Raw genomic sequence first — 24,371 nt, 5'->3', positions numbered from 1 at the left:
AGGTCCTATTAGAATTTAATCTTCCCCCTCAACTGTCCCTTCTTTGACTACAGACTTGTGGTATAGTGTGTATGTTATCTTTGCTTTTCCAGTGTTTCCTTACCCTTCCTCCTGTCATTGTGAGCAATCTCTAAATGCTTACTCATCTTCCTGCATCCCGCCAAGCCTGTAGTAGCTACACAATAAATAGTTGTCTGGGGTTAGAACAATGGTACAGTTTGTAGAGCATTTGCCTTGCATGCGGCTGACCTGGGTTTGATTCTACGCACTTCAGATATTTCCCTGAGCCTGCCAGGAGTGATCCCTGAGTGCAGAGTCAGGTGCAAGTCCTGAACACCAGGTGTGGCCACAAAATAAAACAAAATATATACTTTGCTTAAATTACATTCTTTCCCTGAGAAACTGTCCAACCTCCCGTCCTTCTAGAGAGAAGCTATGATACTTCCTGGGCAGTAAAAGGGCATGAGGTTTTGAGTCACTGACCCCAGATAACTCCTGTTTATGGGCTATGCCATCCTGTGCTATATGCTTCTCCTTAGACTGTTTTCTATCAGGTTACTTAAGACAATATTGGGCTGTAATCACTGACTAGAAACAACCCTGACAACTAGTGCTGTTAATCTTGACTGAGATAGGGGAATTAAATAATAGCTATGAGAATAAAAAATGGGTGACCTCCCAGCATCTTTCTCACAAATGGGATGGTATACTTGGGTAAAACTAGAGAATTTGACAGTAGTTTTTCCTCATCTGCACCTTCTTGTTCCTCTTCTAATTGCATCTTCAATGTTGACATTCTTGGTGTTCCTCACTACTGATTGTAACTTAGATTCATTTGGCCCTACCACAGACCACCTGAATCAGAATGTACCCATGGATTTTTGTGTATAGCTGAGCTAGAGAATCACTTGATCTTTGTTCTCTTGTTTCTAGTAGGATGGCCCAATATTGCATAGCTCAGAAACCATAAGTGCATACGTGTATACACATATATGTGTGTATACATCACGACCACGAGCATCCTGTTATTCGTTGATTGCCTCGAGCAGGCCCCAGTAATGTCTCTTTCATCCTAGCCCTAAGATTTTTAAGAAAGTGCCATATTCAAGGCTCTTTAGGAGAGTGAGACCCATCATTGTTACTGGTATTTGGCATATTGGGTACACCACGGGGAGTTTGCCAGACTCTGCCGTGTGGGCAGGTTACATTCGGAGGCCTGCCAGTTTGTCCAAAGTAGGAATGAGACAATAAGATGTTGCGCGGCCGCAAATGCAGCTGCCCGCTTTCGGGAGGTGGGTTTTATAGTCTCTGAATCTTGACCATTGATGGGATTACACGGCACCAGGGGGCCAGTTGGTGGGTGTGACCCCTGCCTACTGGAATCTGGAGGATCTGGGTGGAGGATGCTCAGCCCCAATCCGAGTAGGCTTAGAGATCCCAGCCCCGGGACCCGCATGCCTTTGTTCCTTTGCCAGTACCTTCACGTGTGTGGAGAGTGGTATCAGCATGGTGGTGGCTGGTTCTGGAGGTCTTTGGCTGCCAGAGCACTGGTCGGGGTGAGGAGGAAAACTCAACCCGCTCCCCTCCAAGGGGCCCCAGTGAGGACAGCCAGGCGCGGGGGCAGAAGACTCCGTGCTGTTCTTACTAATGGATATATAGCTGCCTTACTAATGGGCTGGCTGGAGCGATAGCACAGTGGTAGGACGTTTGCCTTGCACGCAGCCAACATGGCCGACCCGAGTTTGATTCCTCCGCCCCTCTTGGAAAGCCCGGCAAGCTACCAAGAGTATCTCGCCTGCACGGCAGAGCCTGGCAAGCTCCCTGTGATGTATTCGATATGCCAAACACAGTAACAACAAAGTCTCCAATGGAGACGTTACTGGGCCCACTCGAGCAAATCGATGAACAACGGGAGGGCCTTTACCTTTACCTTTACCTTTACTAATGGATATACACCCTGATTGCCCCCAATAAAGTATGTCCCTTTTTCTCTCTGTTTCTAAACTGCATTCTGTCTCTTGTGTCTTGTGTTCATTCAGTTGGTCCCTCCTTGCACCTACGGATCCTAGGGCCACCTCCACGGGCCGGAGAGCGGTTTGGCTGTGCCCCCCGCAATTCTTCAGTGCAAAGCCATGAGTAACAATCCCTGAGCATCATGGGGCATGACCCAAAACAAACACACACAAACAAAAAATAACAGAAAAGATGAAAAAAGGCAAAAAGAATATCCTTGGGGCTGGATCGACAGTACAGGGTTTGTCTTGCACAAAGCCACACAGGGTTTGCTCCTCAACCCCTAAGAGCCCCCTGAGCCCTTCCAAAAGGGATTCCTGAGCACAGAGCTGGGGGTAAGCTCCGAGCACAGTCAAGTGTGGCCCAAAACAAAACAAACAAACAAACAAACAAAAAGGCCTCACTTAAATGACTTCACAAATGTTTTCCTTTATTCAAACGGATCCTTCTGCCCTCTGCAGGTGAAACAGGGAAATGCAAAGTACTAGCTTTAGTCAGGCGCGGTGGCCAAGTGGTAAGGCGTTGGTCTCATAAACTGAAGATCGTGGGTTCGAATCCCGTCCGTGCCTAGTCCATGGGTTGTGGTTTGGCGTGAGGTCTCGGTACTTCTCCTGTGTGTATACATACATTCACATATATGTGGCAGGTTTACTCATAAATTAGACCTACCTATTTGTGGATGATGCATTCACCAGTAGCTTTTAATTGCTGGACCACACATACGTATACATATATACACACATATACATACACACACACACACACACACACACACACACACATATATATATATATATTTTTTTTCTTTTGAACCAAGCTCTAATTCTCAAGGGAGATAGTAAATGCAGCAGTGTGAGCAGGGATCGGTGCTAGAAATTTAGAGAAGCAATTCTACTACTAGATGGAAATGTTCTATGGCCAGCAAGCCATAGAACATTTCAGTCCTCTTTTTTCCTAACTAATCAAATAAAAACACTAGGATATTTTGTATCTCAAACTGGAACGTTAAGTTTTCAGTGAAAAAATAGCCAAATGTTCCAAAATTTGAAAATCCTAGAAAAGTGGTTGTTGTTGTTTAGTGTTCCTATCATAATCATGACAAGTCTTTGCTGTGCTATGCAACTGTGGACCTTGCACCAATCAGCTCAGTTTTTGAACCTGTTTACTCATAAATTGAAGCTACGTATTTTATGGACGATGCATTCACCAGTAGCTTTTAATTGCTACACAGGCATAAAGTGGCTGAAAGCCACACTGGTCTACTGGAGTGGTGATTAACAGATCATGTGCAATTAGCTGTGCACACCGGTTCTAATGTATTGATGTTGCAATGTCAAAAGTCACTGAAGTAAGCAGTGAGAAAAACCAAGAATAATTTATTTTCTGTTTCCCTCAGTTTCATTGCAAAGCTGTGGAGAGAATTGCCTTTGATTTCAAGTAATCATTAAATATCATAGTGTGTTAGTAGATAGTGGCACCCATATGACTATAAGTAGAGAAAATATTTCTACTTGAAAAACAACTTTGGAACCAAGTAGTCACTGAGATTTATTTTAAAAACACTGCTGAGGGGGCAGACAACTGACTGAGCTGCCTGGAGTTGTTCCTTTAGTGTCTCTTTCCTGGACCTTTACTCATTGATAGGGATGTCAATATTGAAAAAATAAGTATATAATCAACCTGAGTTATGTTGAAATGACCTGGTGAATTGTCCTAATGGGAAGTGTGACAGACACTGGATGTACTTGAAATGCTTTTTCCAATAAGAATCCTTGCCACCTCCCTGCGTTCTCACCTTCTCTTACTAATGGCACCCAGTAGATTATCTTTGCCTGTGTTTTGTTTTGGGGTAACACCTGGCAGTGCTTGAGTCACACCTGGCTCTGTGCTCAAGAGTCCCTCTTGGTGGTGGTTGGAGGATTAAATTTTGGTGCTGGGGACTGAATGGGTTCACCGCATGTAAGGCATGCACCTTAATCCCTGTATTATCTCTCCAGCAGAGCAGCTGGTAGACTTTTTCTATGCCAGAAGCTCTTTATTATCTACTATGGGCGTGCAGGTAAATCTGTAACTTTATATTGACCTTAATTCCTGTTATGATAAATGTCTACTTCCTTGAGAAACTTGGGACTTAGAGTAGTGAATTTGACAGCATGAGACTGGGCAAACATTTGTAATGCTGGCTTTGGCAGTTATTCGTAATGTTGGCACTATTGGTATATACATTCAAACAAGAAAAATTTGTTGTGGACCAGTGGCACAGACAGATTTTTCTTTCCTACAGCAAATAAGACACTTTCATTATAATTTGTCTCCTAACAAATCAGTAGATTGAGCTGTCTGGTTTCATTGAGAACAAGTCCCCTTGGAAGATATGACTGCTCATTTACAATGAGACCCTGAGAGAGAGTCCCCACTTACCCACTGAGATGGTCCACACAGCAATAATTTTGAGGAAAGCCTTAGTTCTGGAGTTGAATCAACTGAGGTGGATGGGATTATGGATGACCACATAGCGATCTAGGGAAATGGCACAGAGGTGCATGATGGAGGCCGTGGAGAAGACCACGTCCAGGTAGATCCAGACAGCAGACAGCTTGCTGGGCAGGGGCCAGCGGTAACCTAGGGTGCAGACAACTGACATGAGTAAGCAGCCTTATGGTTGTCGGTATCTGGACTCTGCCCAGCCTTTCAAGGCATGGAAGGGCTTAGGTGACATCTGTCTCCAACCTGAGGGAAAGCATAGGCAGCATCACACAAGATATGTTTAACATTTCAGAGAAGAACTAGTAGGTATGGTAGTTAAGAATAAGATCACAGGAGCAAGTGAACACAAGGGTGTGAAAATTTCTTTGGCTGAATATTATGTCAGTGTATTCTGGTAAATGGCTTCTTTTCTCCTTGTCTGTTTTTTGGTGCTCCCCCCACCCCGAAAAAATGACTTAGGTCAGAGTTAGAATGTTTGTTGGGTTCTCTGCAAGTACCACTCACCATTCAGTTATTTTTCTCCCATTATTCATCCTTTGCTTGTCTTTCAGTCTGTGTGTCCTTGAGGTTAGGCCCATATGTTAGTCATTATTCTATCTGCTTTGTCTCCCATTGAGATGGCATTTAGGAATCTCCCTACATGCTATTAGTATGAATGAATCAAGGATTCAAAATCAAGAATGAAATGCAATTTTTATAAACACAAGAAACAGTGTTATTTGGTATCAGCTTAGATCTGGGATCTGGGGGGAGGGGAACATGCTGGTGAGGAGTAGGGAATGAAAACAATGGTGAAATGATGAAGAAATGAACATTATTGCCCAGAGAACTACTCCAGGGTGGTAATCCCAAACCTCAGCATCAGGTCTGGTTACTTTATAGCAGGGAGCTGCTGGTCACCCACAACCTCTGGAGCTTCTGTCAGTCTGCAGTAGGGTGGTGAAATTGCTATTTCCAACTACTTTCCAAGTAGTAATGGTCCCTGACCCATACTTTGGAAATCTCGTTTAGGCAAGGTGCTTACCTGTTGACTGCCCACTTAATATTGCTGGGAAGTTTTGCTCTGGACACTGATGCCTGGACTGGCAGTGGTGGACACCCCCAGCATCAGTGTTTGTTGGCTCCCAAATGTTTGTTGCCTGTCATATTAAGAGCACTACAGGAGTTTACCTGTTGTCTGGGAACTTAAAACCTACCAACCACCAACCAAGTGTCCTGTCTGGTTTTAGAGTGAGAAAAACATCAAACAGTCCTAGAAACAATTTAGTCTTGGCCACAGTAACAGGCAACAACAGTAGAACTTTGTGCAAGTCAGCAAAATGATAAATCACACCTTTCCTCCTAATATTTTACACCCACAAAGATAAACTATCTGTAGGCCAAAAGGTATTCTTAACGTGCCAGCAAGGATGTTCTGGGCAGAAAAGGGTCCCGAGGCACACATAATTTATCATCTTTCACTTCGGTTATTTGCAAAGAGCTTAAGTTTAAATTAGAGACTTTTTCTTTAATAGGGCCTGAGGGGGTGGAGGGAGGGTGTGTGTAATGGGGGTTGTGTGTGGGGGGGAAATAATGTTCAACCTGGTCGGAAAGGATGTTGGTTCATTAAATTTTACCTGCAGGGAGGATGGGGTTGACTGGAGTCCTAGTTTCTGTGACGTACATAAGGGGTTTGGACAGGGGTGGGGGTAGGGTGTTGGACCTTCCTGGTTCAGCCCATCTGGGACCCACCTCAGGGAAGCTGGCTAAACTCTTTTGGCTAAACTCTCCTGGCTAAACTCTCTGTACAAGGAGCGGCCACCATCAGGGGGCGCACTTGCACCCCTAGAGGGAGGTCATCGCAGCTCACCGCTCCCGGTGAAGGTGTCTGCCCCCAACCTCCCTCTCTTGGGGTCATCCTTACAACCCCTCTGTGGTCAATTGCTAAGGACACGCACATATTCCCCGTTCCTTGTGGGCACAGCTGGGGAATGAACACCACTCACCATCGAGGATGGTTAGAATGGACAGGGTCATGACAAGGAAACCCAGCAGCATATCAGCTATAGCAAGTGACATCAGAAAATAGTTGGTGGCATTCTGCAGCTTTTTCTCTAGAGACACTGCCATGATGACGAGTATGTTTCCAGCAATGGTTAGAATGATCACTACAGCTGCCAACAGAGCAGACCAATGTTTTTTCCTGAAGATGAAATAAGGAGAAGCAGGGTGGTGAGTGACAGCCCTCACAGGAAAGGTTGGTGCAGTTTTCTGAGTCCACTGTCCAGTTTAATGCATCCAAAGTGTTCACTTCACCCGAGTTAAAGTCATTATTGTAGAGCCTTGGGTCATCATTTAATTGCATTAAGGAGTTCATAGATGAGCTCAAAGAAGCATTTTCTTTGCAGAGAATATCCATGGCTAGGCTGGAACTTGCAGGGAGAGGAAATGTTGAACTTGTAAGTTGCATGCTCTGCTCACCGTCCATCTTTGTCTCCGCAGCTGCCACACTGATGCTGGTATCCTGCATGGGTCCTTTAGGGGGCCGTGTTTCTCCCATTGTGACAGTAGGAGCTAGAGAAGGGCAACATCTCTATTTCCTTTCTTGGCGATTTTAGTAGTCAGGGTTTTTTTTCTTTCTCTTTTTCTTTTCTCCCTCTCTGAAGTCAAGTCAGAAAAGCAAAGTGAATTTTTTAACATAGAGGTTGCAGAATCTTGAGCATTCAGTGAGAAAAATGTGATCCAGGCTAAGGTAGGTAAAAGGTAAAGGCCCTCCCGTTGATCGTCGATTTACTCGAGCGGGCCCAGTAACGTCTCCATTGGAGACTTTGTTGTTACTGTGTTTGGCATATCGAATACTCTTGGTAGCTTGCCGGGCTCTCTGAGAGGGGCGGAGGAATCAAACTCGGTTCGACCATGTTGGCCGCTTGTAAGGCGAATGCCCTACCACTGTGCTATCGCTCCAGCCCTGCTAGAAATAAAAGTTTTGTAACTACTGGGTACTCTGTTAGCTCATTCTGTCAGCTCAGCTGGTCATACTAGTTTAGCCACAGCAGCAAGAAACTCACATGCTCTCTAAAACAGTAGAGCTGAATGGCATTCTCAATTTAGAAAGTCAATTAAAAATGCATTCAATGTTAATCCTATAGTAATTAAATGTACTCTGGGTTATAGTTCTCAGACAGTCTTAGGCTGGATTGCCACAGCAGCTGCCAGGAATTTCAGCTTATGTCATTCAGTTAATAAAAGAAAATGAGTTTTAAAAGATTAGCAGCCAGCTTTCCTCACTAGAATTTCTCATGGAAATGGTTACACCTTGGCCAAGTATGATTTCAGGCAGCAAGAAAATTGTATAGCAGTGAATTACCACAGCACAGCAGACATGAGAACTTATATGCGTCTTCAGCATCCACACGTTAGATTCACTTTGTTCTTTGGGAACTTGGTGCATGTCTCAAAGTAATGAAGTGGATGGAGAGTTCCTTCTCCAAAGCTTTCCAGGGCAGAAAAGGATCATAATTTGATTTCTGTTTTTGCGGACTCCAAACACTGCATGCAAGTGTCAAGCCAGTTCCAGCGCTGCAGGGTCCTGTTTGGTTTTCTCCGTGCCCACTCAGCTGGGCGACTCCCGCTGCATGTGCATCCTGCCTCGGGGAGAGGGATGCACATTGAGAAACCATTCACAAGCCCCTCTCAAAGTCCAAAGTCGAACAAAAGAAACAAATCAGTGAAGTAGGAAGAGCTGCCTGTGCCTTCACCAAGGGAGGAACTTGTGGTTTCCAGGGAGATGGACTGGCTGCCTGCTCCCTCATCAGTCTTCCCTCTCTCTATCATAAACTGCAGGGTAGCAACAACCAGGCAGAGTGAATAAAACAGTCGTTTGGGTCCCCCTCCCCTTTCGTCCTCCTTTTTTTTCTGGTTAACATTGGAAAGTTTTCCTTGGTTTTTAAAAAAGAGAAACTGGAGAAATCATCATTTGTACAGATTACTAAGGCAGGTAAGTCCCACTGTGATTTGAGTTTTAGAATGTAGGCTGAAGGGACAACACAAAAAAAAGTGAAAAAAAAAACTGTGACCCTGTGAGCAGGAGGCACTTCAGCCCAGAGCCTGGCTGCCTACTGTGCAATTACAGCCCAGGCTGGCGTGGCCACGCAGCTCTTTGGCAATCAGTCTGATAAAGTGTTGGTATCCTGTCTGTTAAGTATACCATTCAACGCTGTTGTTCTTTAGCAGACATAGGCCAGCTGAACCTAACTCAAAACCTTCCATGTGGGAGAACATAATTGGATTTTTTTGAAGGTAACCCTTGCAGCTTGGCTGCCTTGAACAAATCTCCAGAAGGACTAGCCAGATCTATATCTATGTGTATGTGAATAGGTGGGTCTATGGTGCTGCACACATATTCCCTCTCTCTCCCCTTCTCCTCTATCCTTCTTCCACTCTCCTCTCTCTCTCATTTTTCTGTGTTTCCATCCATTTTTCTTTGCATTCTCCAGAGGCATATTTAACTGCTCTCAGACAACATTATTATTGGTCAAATATGGACCTTCAAAGCTATTTTCCTCAGTAGCCCACCTAACTATCTAGCTTCCTGCTAGGTTTCCAGCTTCTCACACTTCTTTCTGTAGCCTCGGAGATGGACGCCTTAGCACCTCTTTCTCCCATTTCCCTGCTCACCTCCCAGTCCACTTTCTCCACCAATCCCCTTGGACTCACCTTCTGTTGAGTTAACTGGTGGCTGTCTCTGACTCTGCTTCATGCTACTGCCAGACTTTTCCTTGGCCCTCAGCGCCCTGTTGCATGAGGGTTTCTAAGCTCTCTTCTCCAGCCCACAGGTCTTAGCTGGTTTTTATCAGAGGTGCATTGTGCATTTTTGAGGCTGGTGCAAGAGAGTCTCTTTCACTGCCCATTTTTGCCATTCTCATCCTCTACTGCACCCCTGCCCCAAAGAGCAGCATGGTGATCACCACACACCTCCAACTGGCAGCTGGGGGTATAAGCTTAGAGGCTGTAGCTGCATTGTTTTAAATCCTTGTTTTATAATTCTAAAAGTAGAAATCTGAACAAACAAGCTTCTCCACTCTAAGTCTTAGTGTTCTCACATATAAATAGGATAATAGTAGGATTTCCCTCATTAGGTTGTAATGATGCTAAAATTAGATGATTTGTATAAACATCTCACACCCAGCTTGGAAGCTAATGGGGTGGTGAATGTTAAATCACTTTTGCTTGTGCTATTATTTGCACAGCACTATGAAGAAATGTTGGGGTTCATGTCACTCCTGACAGACTGTTAATGTCTACACTCCTTCATTATGTCCTTGTGTGGCACTTGAACCCCATCTTTGCCTTGCCCCTACCACCACCACTCTTCAAACCTGGACTCTCATCACTATTCCATGAACTTACAGGTTTTTGAAGATTGTAAAGATTTTTTACTTAGGATTTGCTATACTTAGAATTCACTGTGTCTGGAATGCTCTCACCATCTCTTGTGTCCATCTGGTAATTCCTTTGCTGTTTTCAAAGCTTGGTTCCAAAGTATGTTCTTGGTGAAGCCCACTCTCTTGTGTGACCTTAATGTTATAGCTCAATCTCTCTGTGCTTTAAGTTCTTCACCCACAAACTGGGAAACCCATAATGATAGTTACTTTATGGGATTAATTAAAGTTGTTTGTACATATCTAGAAAAATTTCAGCATTTTGTGGATTAGTTACTAATATCCAACTTCCAGGTAACTAAGCTATCCATGAATCTCCTTTCTTCATGTAACCAAGGACCATAGTATTTACTAGTCTTTTATTTGAACCCTTTATATTGGTGCTAAGCTCCATAAGGGCATAGACTATTTACCTTGTTTGTGGTCTGGAATGTAGTTGGTGTTTAGATCTGTTTGTTGAATGAATGAATGTATTGTTTTTATAATCCATTAACAGACCTGTCTATTAGATGGTGAGTTTCTTGTTAATCTCCATTTTTGTAAAACCAAGCATGGTATTTTATTGTGTGTGCAGGGAAGCCATGCCTGACTGTGCCCAGGGGCTATTCATAGCTCTGGACTTAGGAGTGACCCCTGGCAGATCTCAGGGGATTAGATGCTATATCAGAGATTCTAAACAGGCTAGTTAATATATAAGACATAAGTACTATCTCTATGCCCCAACTATGGTATTTATTACTGTGACATCCTCAGTAGATGTATTTTGAAGGAATAAAAGGTCAGTATTAACAACACAGTATCAGGAAGAAATGCAGGACTTCTAACATTTTTGACTTTTTTTAACCAATGAGGTAGTAATTTAATTTTATTAAAGGGTAGGGGTAAAAGGAAATGTGATTTCAAAAAACAACACTCCAGTCTGAAAGTTATTTGAAGTATTTCTAAAAGATACATCAGATTGTGTTATGGATTGTGTTAGAGCTTTCCTTGGAGATAATCTGACATTCTAAGCTTGTACTTCATGAAGAATATATAGCCATGCCATAACTAGTCAATGAATTTGTTGTTACTTGCTTATATCTTTAAATAATTGTCTTAATAGCCAATATTATGCACGGTTTAACAAATACGTGCCATAGACAAAAAGTATGGGCAAAATATAGGCCTTTGTCTCCAGATATTTAAACACAGCTTGTCTGTTAATAGCTTGAAAACTGGAGTTGGCATTTTTTTTCTTGCAAGGCCAGACATACCTTTTAAGTTGGGAGGCTGCAGTAGCAGGCACAATGGCAAGTTGTTCAGTTCTCTGATTGGGTTGGATGTACTCATTTGCTCTGCTGCTAGCATGTGGTGAAGTGGTTCAAAGATGGCCCTGTCAGTCACTGAGGCCTCATTCCCATAGTAATGCCTCTTTCCTAGGACAACTGAAATATCTGAGTCTGTTGTGAACACAATTAAAAAATTCTTCAAAGTCAACTTGGTTCTAAGGCTACTTTTTTGATATATTGAGGTTTATATTCTATGTCACTGTTCAACTTCTGCTTAGTCCTTGGCTCCCCTATTACAGGGAATGATCTAGAGCACCCCAGTTTCCTACACATCAGGCTGCATCAGAGCTGGCTTCCTGGAGAGCTGAACCCAAGATATATTTTTTAACTTGTTTTAAGGTCTTCATGTCATCTCTGGACAATTACACATCGTACAGAGAACAGAAAAACCAGTGTTACTATATCCTTGATCACTTGACAGCCCTTTACTCATAGATTTGCTCGAGTAGGGCCATGTAACATCTCCATTCATCCCTGTCATGTGCTAGTGTAACCCAATGGCGTCTGCTCATTTTAGGAACATGAGAAGCCTCAAGCCTATCATTCAGGGTCTTGACAAAGAAGTCTTACCATCTCGTAGGTGGGTGGTCACACAATCTTTTGACGTCCCGTGGAATCAAGTCGTTAACGGCTCTAGTCCAGTGGTTGTCTACAAATCTCATGACATGTCCAGCCCATCTGATTTTTGATGCCTTAGCAAACTAGACAGTGGTCCTGATTCTTGACCATCAATGGAGGTCAGAACTCTGGATTCTTTCTCTTGTTTGAGGGAAGCATGATATTCCAAGCATAGCTCTTTTGATTCCTATTTGGGAGACCCAAATAGCATTCTAAATCTGTTTTTGTAGGGCCCAGGTCTCTGAGGCATATGGTAATGCAGGAAGAACAGTGGGATGGAAGTAATGTGCCCGGAGCCAGAGGTTCTTCATCCTCTTAGCTATTTCTTTGACGCTTTTGAAGGCATTCCAAGCTGCTCTCTTCCTCCTGCATAACTCACGTGCCAGGTCATTCATCACGTTGACTTCTAAACCTAGGTACACATAACTGTTGCATTCATAGATGTTTGTCCCATTGAGAGTAAATGGAATGTCAGGAATGAGACCGTTTCTCATAAACATTGTCTTCATGAGATTTAGCTGTTATTTGACTTTTCTACACTCATGGTCGAAGTCAGCCAGCATATGTGCTGCTTGGCAAATGCTGGTTGATTTTAGAAGGATGTCATCAGCAATGCAGAGGTGGTGTAGTTGCTGACCGTCTATCTTGACTCCCATTCCTTTCCATTTCAGTCATCTCATGATGTTCCCAAGGGTGTCACTGAAGAGTTTCAGTGAAATGGTATCACCTTGCCAAACCCCTCTCTTGACATGGATGACCACTTCTTTGTAGAATGGTGAGATACTGGTAGTGGATCCGTAATACAGCTCAAGGAGAACGCTGATGTATTGTGAGTTTGGCTAGAGCTTTGATGACTGCTTCAGTCTCAACAGAATCAAAGGCCTTCTTTAAATCAATGAACGTTAGACAGAGCGGCATCTTGAACTTCCGAGAAACCCTCAATGAGCTTGGTTATTGTATGGATATGATCGATTGCACTGAATGATTTTCGGAAACTGGCTTGCTCGCATGGTTGTCCTTCATTGAGTATTCTGCCAATACTATTCAGGATGACTTGAGTGAACATCTTGTAGATTACAGACAACAGGCAGATCGGGCGATAGTTGCCAATGTTGTGGATGTCTCCCTTCTTGTACTGTTGTATAGTCCCTCTGGTTTTCCATTGGGACAGAACCTTGCATTCAGACAGGTAGCATGTGAAGAGCCAAGCCAGCATATTGATGAGTACTGCTGGCAGGTTCTTCAGGTGTTCGGGTCTGACCTTGTCTGGGCCCGGTTCTGTTCGCTTCTTTACCCATGAAATGGCGTGTCAGATTTTGGAAGTGAGAAAATTGGGAATGACATATCCATCCTGCTGAATTTTGTATGTGGGCAGGTGGATGTGGCTATGAAACAGGTCAGAGTAGAAGTCATGGATATTATTCTCCATTATCCTTCTGGAAGATGTGATAGATCCATCAGGACATCGGAGGGCAGTCATCTTGGTTTTGTAGTTGGTGAAGGACAGGTGGGCATTGCGAATGCTTTTCCCAGCTCTGCCGCATCTTCCAGCACTGCTGCTCTTCTCTCTTTGAGGTCTTCCTTTATTGCTTCTCTGCACTGCTTTGTGAGCTCGGACGTTCACTTGTGGCTTCCTGAGGTTTGTGCCAAGTCACATTGGCGAATAAGCTCAACAGTTTTCGAAGACAGGCATTTTTGCGTCTTTCTATTGGTGTTCATTGCACAATCATGGAGGTGCTGAACCAGTCAATCATATTTCTCGTCAGTTTTGTCAATGGTGATATCTTCCCATGTTGCTGCAATGGTGCCAAAGATCTCCCAGTTGGTGGTTGTTCTGGGAGTTCTCTTCTTAAACTTTGCTGCCCTTTCTCTGCTCTGTGAAGCAGAATTTTGCATGAAGGAGATGGTGGTCTGATCCCGTTTGGAATATTGGGACAACAGCGACGTTGGTCAGTCAAGACTGTTGATTGAATATGATGTGGTCAATTTCATTGTAGAACCGTCCACCAGGAGACTCCCATGTCCAATGTTTAGATTCGGCCTTCTGGAACTGTGAGTTACCATGGATGGTCTTGGTCGACATGATGAACTCAGTCTCTCACCCTGTTCATTCCATTCTAGACCCTGGGTCCCTATGTGGAGTTCTTCGGCTGATCTTCTCAGTCCGATCTTGGCATTACAAATCACTGACAATGATCTTGTAGAAGGTGTGTTCTTTTTTATAGAACTTCTCCAGCTCCATGTAGAACTTCTCAATTTCTCCTTCATCATAATTCTATGTTGTTGCATAAACAACAAAGATAGAAACTTCCACAGCAGTGAGCCACATCTATTCAAGTGTATTCGTCCAATTTGGGTTGTTAGGCATTTGGATGAATCAATGCTCATGGCCAAGTTTGTGTTGACAAGGACACCAACACCACCGTGTTGTGTTGCCTTTATATCTATATATAATGACTGCTTTTATGGCATAAATTTGGTGACCAATTTTTAGACAGCTGGCTTTGCTGTCTAATCCCTGCCAGAGGAAATTAAATTCAACAACTTCAAAATGGAATGTATTATTTTTTGTCAGAATTGTTCCATTACTTAATTGGACTTCCCATAGGGGCATTTTGGAGCTAGTTTATCTTGGTTCACCAGCAAATTATTCCTCAAAATTAGACGTTTATGTTTTTATTTTCTGAATGGCTATTATAGTCTTTATATTTGTCTATATATATATTTGTCTAATATATATATATATTTGTCTAACATTCATTGATTTAAAGAAGGCCTTTGATTCTGTCGAGACGGAAGCAGTCATGGAAGCCCTAGCCAATCAGGGCGTACAAACTCAATACATCAGGATCCTTCGTGAGCTCTATTGCGGATTCACTACCAAGATCTCACCATTCTACAAAGAAGTAATCATCCATATCAAGAGAGGGGTTCGGCAGGGTGATACCATTTCACCAAAACTCTTCAGTGCCACCCTCAAGAACATCATGCGACGACTAGAATGGGAAAACATGGGAGTGAAGATAGATGGTCGGCAACTACACCACCTCCGCTTTGCTGATGACATCGTTCTAATAACACCAAACATCAGCCAAGCGGCACAAATGCTGGCGGACTTTGACCGTGAGTGTGGAAAGGTCGGACTACAGCTGAATCTTACGAAGACAATGTTTATGAGAAACAGCCTTGTTCCTGACGCTCCATTCGCTCTCAACGGAACCACCATCTCCGAATGCAACAGTTATATATACCTAGGTCGAGAAATCAACATGATGAATGACCTGGCACCTGAGTTGCGCAGGAGGAAGAGAGCGGCTTGGAATGCCTTCAAGAGCATTGAAGAAATAACTAAAAGGACAAAGAACCTCCAGCTACGAGCACATCTCTTTGATTCCACTATTCTTCCTGCATTAACATATGCCTCAGAGACCTGGACCCTACGAAAACAGGATGAGAATGCTATTCGGGTCTCTCAAAGAGGAATCAAAAGAACTATGCTTGGAATATCACGATTCACTCAAATGAAAGATAGAATCCGGAGTTCTGATCTTCGTCAACGCTCAAGAATCAGGGACGCTGTCTCATTTGCCAAGACACCAAAAATGAGATGGGCTGGACACGTAATGAGGTTTACAGACAACCGCTGGACTAGAGCCATTACTGATTGGATTCCACGAGACATCAAAAGATCGCGTGGACGCCCACCTATAAGATGGTCAGACTTCTTCGTCAAGACCCTAAATGATCGGTTTGAGGCTCTACATGTTCCTAAAACGAACAGATACCATTGGGCTACACTAGCACGCAACCGGGATAAATGGAGACGTTACTGGCACCCGCTCGAATAAATCGATGAATAACGGGGATTAAGTGATTAAGTGATTAAGTGATATTTTTTCCAGGAAAAACTTGGTTTCTGAACTGTCAGTGCCTCATGGATGTTGTTAAATTTGAGGAGGGGGAGTTTCTCGAGCAGTTGAATCTAGAACACACTGTATCCTTTAGACTACTGAGGTACAAATTAGCATATTATAAAATGAGAGAATCAGTAGTGAGAAAATTGATGTATATTTTTTCCTGCTACCCCCTCCACAATCTTGGGATACACTTTCATTAGATTGAGTTGCAGTTTACATTAGTTAAAATGTAACCATTTCAAATGTACACTGTGATTTTCATAAACCAATACTCTTGTGTAATCACTCAAATCCGTATATTCACTCCTATAATTTCTGAAAGTTTCCTCATGCTTGGTTTGACCTTTAACTTAATGGAACATTTGGTATATTTTGACTTTACATCTGACTTCTCACAGACATTTATTTAAAAGAAAGATTAATGTTACTGTGAATAAACTTTGTAATTTTATTGTGGCAGTAGTATGAAAAACTGTTAAGTACTTTAGATATTTGAGGAAATCAGTTACTTTTTAAAAATGTATTTTAATATGTCAAGGCAACATAAGTATAGGAGTGTAAATAATTGTTTGAAGGGTATAATGTTATGACACAACTCTACCACCAACTAGATGATATTCCTACATTGCAGTACATAGAACTCTTACCCCCAATTTTTCTCCCTCATCAAAGAGAACACAGATTTGATTTTAATGTTCTCTGTCCTTTTCAGATTTCTTAACTTTTAAAAAAAATAGTGGCAACTTTAATCATCAACTGGCAATAGATAATCATATGATTTTGTCTTGAATTGGGAGCACTGAATTTTTAAAACTTTTGTTCTTTAAGAATACGTACCTGTTTGCTATTGAAATATTACTAATGCCTAAAAAGAGGGCAAAAAATCAGAAGATTTCTTGAATAATGTGTAATCCATCACTTCCTTTGGATGCTTCAGTTCTCACATTTGAAATAAGACAGACATCCTGACCAACTCATGCCAAAAATATTGTCTTTGAATTGCCTTCTGTATACTATTGACTTAAAAGAGAAATCTACCTGAAACTAGCTAATGACAGTCATATATATCTTTCCATTTTTCTCAGTGATATTTTGTTCAGATATTATTGGGTGTTGTGTAAAGCACTGTTCTAGGTGCTAGAGATGGACAACTTGGTTCACTAACCTAAATATTGGTCAGTAACAATTATAAATATCGAGTTTAGAGAAGAAATAAAATTGGTGCTCAAATGGTACATAAGTGACCACCATTTAAAGTGTGATACTTGGTAAAGTAATCTAGAAAATGAGTGAAGATAGAGTAAGAGACAGAGTTCTGAACTATGGATTTATTCTAGTATATCAAGGTCAGGCATATGATTCTAGATTGTCAAGTGGACCAATAAGGAGTTTCTAATGAGAAAGAAGTAAAAATCATTTATTTTAGAAATGATGGAGAGAAACACTGTTAAGGAAAGAACATCTTCAAATTGGTAAAACGTTCCTCACAATTTAAATTTAATAAAACTGAAAGACAAGTGTCAACTCTGTCAAAATGAAAAGGTTAAGAATATGCTTATCTTATTAGGTTCAATAAAAATTGAGGATAGAAAGAATGTAAATATAGACAAATGTTTTAAGTATTTGTCATTGGAAAACAGTAATGTAGTGGAATTTAAAGTTAATGAGGTAATGGTTATTTTAAAGATGGGAATGACCTATTAGAATAAGGGATAAATTAATGGTGTACTAGACACAGATGACAAGTGTTGGACTTAGGTCCCTGATTTAATCTTCTTTTTTACCCTTTAATCCCTACACTAGTAGAGGAATTCCTCCATTTTAAAAAAGAGGACAGTGTATAGGTTTATATGCAGGCAAGTGGTAAGTAGATATGTTGGTGGATGTCAGATTATCATGGAGTTTTCAATTCTCCATGAAATCATAGTGTACATCTGAAATTGTTACATTGTAACTAATGTGAAGTTTGGAGAGAAGGAAGATATTTGTTTTATGGAACATACCTGGCAGTACTCAGAGTGCTCTATCAGTGCTCCTGATTCTGTTCTTGGGGTCACTCATGGCAAGGTTCTGACAGCCATATGAAGTTCTGGGGATTGAACCCAGTTTAGAAGCATACATGGCAAACAAACTTCTGTACTAGCTCTCTGGCACCAAAGAAAATATTTTTACATATCATTTAAGTTATATGAAGAAAGTTGTCCAGGGAGATATTGTGACTTGGCTCAATTTAGGGGACAGGTTTTATTTTTTTTCCTGGCATGTTCTGGGAATATCTTCTATGATGATAACATATACAGGTGAGATGACTGGAGGGGGACAATTTACAGCAGAAGTATTATGTGGGAACACAGCTAGAGAGAGTTGGGTGCTAAGATGATTTGTAAATTATTGTATGGTAGAAGTTTGGAATCACTTCTGGAAAAGCTTAAATCATCAGACTGCATTCCTGTTGGAGGGTCTTTTAGAGTTTATATCTAATTTTCTTCCAACTTCCAGAGGACATCAGCATTACTTGTCATCTGGATTCTACCATATTCAAAGTCATAAACTATACACTGAGTCATCTTGATTCATGTCTTTAGCTCTTTGTAGTTGGAAATATTTTATACTTTTAAGAATTCTTGTGATTGATTATATCTGGTTTACCTGATACTGGTTTACTTGATACATTGGGTTATAAAAGAGTCTATATTGAGTTATCACATATGTAAAGTCATTATTACCACTGACAGATAAGGGAAATTTAAGTGTGAATCTTTGATGGCCAGTATTGTACAACATCAAGGTACTTAAAAAAATCAAAGAATAACAATAGAGAACAGAGTGGCTGGGGCAAACATTTGGCATTTTCAGTTAAATTTTAGGAGCCTGAATGTGATGAAATGGTGACAAAACATCTCCATTGGAAGTGGTAAAACAACCAATGGAGTTTGATAGCATTGAAGCCAATTAGGTTTTTCACACCCAAGAAGGGTTTCAAGAAAGAAGCTGAGAATTATACTAATACTGATTACTTTTAATTTTACTAATACTGTATTATGATTAAAGACACAAGATTTGGCAACCTTAGTTTTTTGGAGACTTGGATGTGAATAATTTAACTGATCACTTGATCACATGACTTCCAGTTAATCAACGATTTGCTCAAGCGGGCGCCAGTAATGTCTCCATTTGTCCCTGTAGCGTGCTAGTGTAGCCCAGTGGCGTCTGTTCACCCTAGGAACACGAAGAGCCTCAAACCGATCGTTCATGATCTTGATTAAGAAGTCTGAGCATCTGGTAGGTGAGTGGCCACGCAGTCTTTTGACATCCCATGGAATCCAGTCGGTAACAACTCTAGTCCAGCGGTTATCTTTAAATCTCATTATGTAACCAGCCCATCTGATTTTTGACACCTTGGCAAATGAGACAACGACCCTGATTCTTGATCGTCGACGGAGGTCGGAACTCCGGATTCTTTCTCTCATTTGAGTGAAACGTGATATTCCAAGCATAGCTCTGTAGGTGGGAATGTCCCCTGATTTTGCGGGGCCTGGGTCTGGCCCCACTGTACGTTTCCTGAAATGGGGTCACCAGCTACACCAAGATTGAAGGGGCAATCTCTGGCCCAATGGTTTCCATTATGGCATTGTGGACAAGGTCCCGGTGGTGGTCTCACAGTAGTAGCACATTTGGGAGGTGCCCTGCAGTCCTTACGGAGGTGGCCTGATTTCCCACAATTAGAACATTTGGCCTGAATTTGCCTCTGTGTGGCATAGGCCTCAACAGCATTAATACGTGCATGATGTTTGATAGAACCAACATTCTGACATGCCTTCAAGTACCCCATTATGTCCTCCTTCTCCTTAAGGGGGCGCAGATTGCCTGGCAACCCTCGTTAGCATTTTCTAAAGCCAATTTTTTGGATGAAAGCTCTTGGGTTTCCTTACCCTTAACCTGTCTTTCAATGGCTTCCATCAACCAAGACTCACACATGAGTGAAGCCCCACAGAACCAGGGAAGTGGAAATCTGTGACCTTGGACTCCAGGTTCAACGGACCCAGTAACAGAGATCCTCTGCCTGCTCCCAACATCCTGGCAGACCTCCATTACCTACACTACCACCACTAGCCAGCTGCTGCCATGCACCAGGATACTTCCAGACCATGTGGCTGAAAACACTTAATACATGATTACCACACCATATTTGATGGGGCTCAAATATGGTTTGAACCATGGGAACACCTGCAAGGGTGATTAGAGGCCGCCCTAAAAGCCTCTGTCCCTCTCAGAGAGCCTGGCAAGCTAACGAGAGTATCCTGCCCACACGGCAAAGCCTGGCAAGCTATACATGGCATATTCGATATGCCAAAACCAGTAAATACAATGGGTCTCATTCCCCTGACCCTGAAAGAGCCACCAATATGGCAGTGTTAAGAAGGATGAGGAAGGAGAGGCGGAAAAAATCTCAGGGCCAAACTAGGCTGCCAAAACGAAGGACAAAAATGACTGTCTGTACTTTGAATGCATGTACACTGGCATCAGATACATCCATCGAGGACCTGATGGTGCAAGCATGAAAGGTCAAGTATGACATCATTGGTCTGACCAAGTGAGAAAGCATCAATTACATCATGCCTTTTTTGATACTGGAGAAGAACTGTTCCTCAGAACATGCAACAAAAGAGGTGTCGGTGGTGTCAGTGTCCTTGTCAACACAAACTTGGCAATAAACATTGATTCATTCAAAAGCCTAACAACCTGAATCAGACAATTACACTTGAATAGTTGTGTCTCACTGCCAGCAGTTTCTGTCTTTGTTGTATGCGCACCAACATCCAATTATGATGAAGGAGAAATTGAGAAGTTCTACATGGAGCTGGAGAAGTTCTATAAAGAAGAACAGACCTTCTACAAGATCATTGTCAGTGAATTTAATGCCATGTTAGGACCGAGCAGGTCACCCAAAGAATGCCACATCGGGACTCATGGCCTAGAATGGAACAAACAGGATGAGAGACTGTCTGTGTTCATCATGTCGACCAAGACCATCCATGGTAACTCACAAATCCAGAAGACTGCATCTAAACGTTGGACATGGGAGTCTCCCAAAGGACTACAATGAAATTGACCACATCATATTCAATCGACAGTCTTGCCTGACCAATGTCGCTGTTGTCCCAATATTCCAAACGGGATCAGACCACCATCTCCTTCATGCAAAATTCTGCTTCACAGAGCAGAGAAGGGGCGGCAAAGTTTAAGAAAAGAACTCCCAGAATGAGCACCAACTGGGAGCTCTTTGACACTATCATTGACAACATTGACGAGGAATATGATAGACTTTAAGAACCTCCATGATTGAGCAAAGAATGCCGAGAGAGAGATAGCCACAAAAAGATGCCTGTCTTAGAAAACTCTAGAGCTCATTCACGAACATGGCTTGGTGCAAGCCTCAGGCAACCACAAGCGAATGTCCGAGCTCGCAAAGCAGTGCAGAGAAGTGATAAAGGAAGACATCAAAGAGAGAAGAGCAGCAGTGCTGGCAGATGTGGCAGAATCTGGGAAAAGCATTCGCAATGCCTGCCTGTCCTTCGCTAACTACAAGACCAAGATGACAGCCCTCCGACATCCTCATGAATCTGTTACATCTTCCAGAAGGGCAATGCAGAAGATTATTCATGACTTCTACTTGGATCTCTTCAATAACCATGTCCACCGGCCCACATACCAAATTCTGTAGGATGGATATGTCGTTCCCAATGTTCTCCCTTCTGAAATCCAACACGCCATTTCATTGGTAAAGAAGCGAACAGCACCCGACCCTGACAAGGTCAGATCTGAACACCTGAAGAAACTGCCACCAGTACTCATCAATACACTGGCTCGGCTCTTCACACGCAACCTGTCTGAATGCAAGTTTCCATCCTAATGGAAAACCAGCAGGACTATACTACTGTACAAGAAGAGAGACATTCACGACATTGGCAACTATCGCCATATCTGCCTATTGTCTGTCATCTACAAGCTGTTAACTCTAGTCATCCTGAACAGGACTGGAAGAACACTAGATGAAAGTCAATCATGCAAGCAAGCCTGTGTCTGAAAAGGATTCAGCACAAACAACAATATCCACACGATAGCAAAGTTCACTGAGTTTTCTTGGGAGTTCAAGATGCCACTCTGTCTAACGTTCATTGATTTAAAGAAGGCCTTTGATTCTGTAGAGACTGTAACAGTCATCAAAGCCCTAGCCAAACAGGGCGTTCAAAGTCAGTAAATCAGGATCTTCCATGAGCTTTATTGCAGATTCAGTACCAGGATTCACAGGGAGGTGATCATTGACGTCAAGAGTGGGGTTTGGCAGGGTGATATCATTTCACTGAAACTCTTCAGTGTCACCCTAAAAAACGTCATGTGAAGACTGTAATAGGAGTGAAGATATACAGTCAGCAACTATACCACCTCCGCTTTGCTGATGACATTGTTCTAATAACACCAAACATCAGCCAAGCGGCACAAATGCTGGCCGACTTCGACCGTGAGTGTGGAAAGGTCGGACTACAGCTGAATCTCATGAAGACAATGTTTATGAGAAACAGTCTCATTCCTGACATTCCATTAACTCTCAATGGAACGACCGTCTCTGAATGCAACAGCTATGTGTACCTAGGTTGAGAAGTCAATATGACAAATGACCTGGCACCCGAGCTGTGCAGGAGGAAGAGAGGCTTGGAAAGCCTTCAAGAGTGTCGAAGAAATAGCTAAGAGGATAAAGAACCTCAGCCTCTGGGCACATCTCTTCGAATCCACTGTTCTTCCTGCATTTACATATGCCTCAGAGGCCTGGACCCTATGAAAACAGGATGAGAATGCTATTCAGGTCTCCCAAAGAGGAATCAAAAGAGCTATGATTGGAATATCACACTTCACTGAAATGAGAGAAAGAATCTGGAGTTCCGACCTCCATTGATGGACAAGTATCAGGGACACTTTCTCATTTGCAAAGGTATCAAAAATCACATGGGCTGGACACGTCATGAGATTTGGAGATGACTGCTGAATTAGAGCCGTTATTGACTGGATTCCACGGAATATCAAAAGAATGCGTGGCTGACCACCTATGAGATGATCAGACTTCTTTGTCAAGACCCTGAATGATCGGTTTGAGGCTGTTCATATTCCTAGAATGATCAGATGCCATTGGCTACACTAGCATGCAACAGGGCCAAATGGAGACGTTACTAGTGCCTGCTCGAACAAATCGATTAGTAACAGGATGTCAAGTGATCAAATGATCAATATCCGATTGTATGATATTACACCACAATTTCCTTACCTATTCATCTGTGGTCCTTTGGAATATCTTGGAGAGGTCCATAAGAGCCAAAGAGTTGAGGAAAACTGTTTAAGGGAAAGTAAAGGACCTCATTTTTTTTTTCTCAGGATTATTTTTTCTATTTTAGGAGCTTTTATTTCATACATATTTTAGCAGTATTCTCTGTTCTCGAATGCCGTTGCAATTTTGATAAGGATTATATTGAATCTATATAGCACTTTGGGTTGGATGGTCATTTTAACTTTTCTCCTAAACCATGAAATGTTATTTCATTTTCTTTAAATTTCTGTTTGTCTTAATGATTCATAGGTTTTAATAGACTTTCAACTCATTTAAGTTGATTCTTAGGAACTTTATCATTTTGACACATAGCTGGAATTGTTTGAATTTATTTCTCTTTTATATTTTATATATAATTGCAGCATATTTCTGTACATTGATTTTTTTTGAAATTTTTATTAGTGAAACACCATGAGGTAAAGTTGTAGAAATAAAGATTTTTGTGCTTTGGGTTTCAGTTATACAATGATTGAGTACCCATCCCTCCACCAGTGCCCATTCCCCACCTCCAATGCTCCCAGAAACCCTCCCACCTCCCCAACCCTCCATCCCACCCCACCCCTGTGGCAGGGCATTCCCTTTTGTTCTCTCTTTCCCTTTGGGTGATGTGGTTTGCAAAAGAGGCATTTATTGGCAATCATAATCGGTGCATAGTCCACTTTCAGCATGCATGTCTTTTCCTGGAAGGATCCTCCCAACACCCATTATTTTGTGCTCCCTTCTTTATATGAGCTGCCTTTTCCTCTAGCATGTGCGCCTGGCCTCCAAGTCATGGAGTGAACCTACTGGTACTTATCTCTGCTATCCTTCGGTGTTAGTCTGCTATTTTGTTACTTTATGTTCCCCAGATGAATGCAATATTTCTATGTCTATCCCTCTCTTTCTGACTCATTTCGCTTAGCATGATACTTTCCATGTAGTACCACATGTATTTAAATTTCATGACTTCATCTTTTCTAACAGCTGCATAGTACTCCATTGTGCAGATGTGCAAAAGTTTCTTTAACCAGTCATCTGTTCTCGGGCACTCAGTTTTTGTCCAGATTCTGGCTATTGTAAAGAGTGCTGCAATGAACAAACAAGAGCAGATGTCACTTCGACTATACTTTTTTTGCCTCTCTGGGATATATTCCCAGAAGTGGTATTGCTGGGTCAAATGGGAGCTGAATTTCTAATTTTTTAAAAAATTTTTTAAAATTTTTATTTT

At 42.2% G+C, this 24,371-nt stretch overlaps 1 non-coding gene across 1 annotated transcript; it reads left to right on the top strand.

Annotated features, from left to right (window-relative positions):
* The first annotated feature begins 2,510 nt into the window (after positions 1 to 2,510).
* Positions 2,511 to 2,582, top strand: TRNAM-CAU (transfer RNA methionine (anticodon CAU)). Its single transcript has one exon. It is a non-coding gene; the product is annotated as a tRNA-Met (tRNA).
* The last annotated feature ends 21,789 nt before the right edge of the window (positions 2,583 to 24,371 follow it).

Source organism: Sorex fumeus, unplaced genomic scaffold (genome assembly GCF_029834395.1).
Source record: "Sorex fumeus unplaced genomic scaffold, SorFum_2.1 ptg000050l, whole genome shotgun sequence".
Classification (NCBI taxonomy): domain Eukaryota; kingdom Metazoa; phylum Chordata; class Mammalia; order Eulipotyphla; family Soricidae; genus Sorex; species Sorex fumeus.
The sequence above is the reverse complement of the archived record's forward strand: the minus strand, read 5'-3'. Positions and strand labels throughout refer to the sequence as shown.